This window comes from Mixophyes fleayi, chromosome 2 (assembly GCF_038048845.1).
Source record: "Mixophyes fleayi isolate aMixFle1 chromosome 2, aMixFle1.hap1, whole genome shotgun sequence".
NCBI lineage: Eukaryota > Metazoa > Chordata > Amphibia > Anura > Limnodynastidae > Mixophyes > Mixophyes fleayi.
In genome coordinates, this window is record NC_134403.1 from 352088686 (window position 1) to 352090285 (window position 1600).

Below are 1600 nucleotides of genomic sequence, written 5' to 3' on the forward strand. Positions count from 1 at the left end.
TGCTCATGGAGGGGGTGCGCTCATCGGGGGGGGGGCGGAGGACACGGGGGGCCCGTAATGGGCATGATTATTTCTGAAGGCGGCCCTGTGTGTGTGTTAGGGAATTTAGACTGTAAGCCCCAATGGGGCAGGGATTGATGTGAGTGAGTTCTCTGTACAGCGCTGCGGAATCAGTGGCGCTATATAAGTAAATGATGATGATGATGTCCCATGAGCCAAAAGCCTGTAATCCAAGGGGCAGAACACTGATGGCTTTTCCCAGAACTAGGTGAAACTACTCCCAAATTCTCCTATCTCTTGCTGGAAACTTCTGCATCTCTGCAATCTTGCACCACAAAACAATGCACTTTGGTGGAAATCTAGGCACACAAGTCAAAGCTGGTTAAGTCACCAAAAAGAGTATTGGTTTGCACCAAGGCCATTTTGCAATTCGTAAATGCGGGCAAACTAAAGGGAAAGTAGCAGTTACACAAAAAAATAACAACAGTGACTCCAAATGTCCCTGGACAGGTCAAACACTCCAAAACCAGCCTTGTACAGGACACAGGAAATATATTTGGGTGCTCTCACCGTAGTAAAATTACAGAACATTGTCAAAGGAAAATAACTACTCTGTGTTACGAGCCGTGGCGGCGCCCAGCCGCCGCGACTCTCCGACCTGCGTCCCGGCAGTCGGACGCTATTCTGTTCAGCGCTGCGTCCCGGCACTATGAGGCAGCCGGGCGCATGCGCAAGATTATAACAAGCCTGTGGGATAATTATTAACTATTTTATTATTTAGGCATAGGCTGAGGGCAATTTCAGAGCTAGGCTCTGATTGGTCACATTTGGTATTTAAGGCAGGGAGGGCTTAGCCTCCCTGCCGGTTATAGCTTCCAGACTACTGTGTTGCTGCCTGCTGCTGTGCTGCTGGTGTTAAACCTTTGGACCTCCGTTTGCCGTGTATGACCCCTGCCTGTACCTTGGACTTGTCTTTTTGCCTGTGCCCTTGACCTTCTGGCTTGAACCTCTGATACTGCTGATTTGCTCGTGACCCCGACCCCTGGCGTGTTATCTGACTATTCTATCTAGCAAGTGACCCCTGACCTCGGCCTGTTCTCTGGATACACTGTCTGCCATAACCCTCTGCTCCTGGGTTCTCCACAGCCGGTACACATCACACAACCCTCTGTTAGTCTGCGGCCAAGTCTGTCCCCACCACTAGGGGCAACAGTGAACACCAGACTTTCAGAGCAGACTCCGGGTTTTGCTGTACCGGCTAGTGGGGTTCCTAACACTCTGTGCCTTATGCACATTGTAGATCTTCTAATTTTTCTGTGGCACTTTTTCATTGGCTCTCTGGTCACATAGGAGTGTTTGTAGAGGCGTTTCCTGGAGAGAGGAAAGTAGGCATACACATCGATGTGCACTGGCTGGACCATCCAGGTGTAGGGATGGTGGGAATGTGTCTATGTGAGTGATTGGTTGCTCCTGTGTGAGCAATGGGCTATATGGGCAGCATGCTGGCTCAGTGGTTAGCACTTCTGTTTCACAGCACCGTGGTCATGAGTTCGATCCCCAACCATGGTTTCTCCTTGTTTATGCTTGGGCTTCCTCCGGG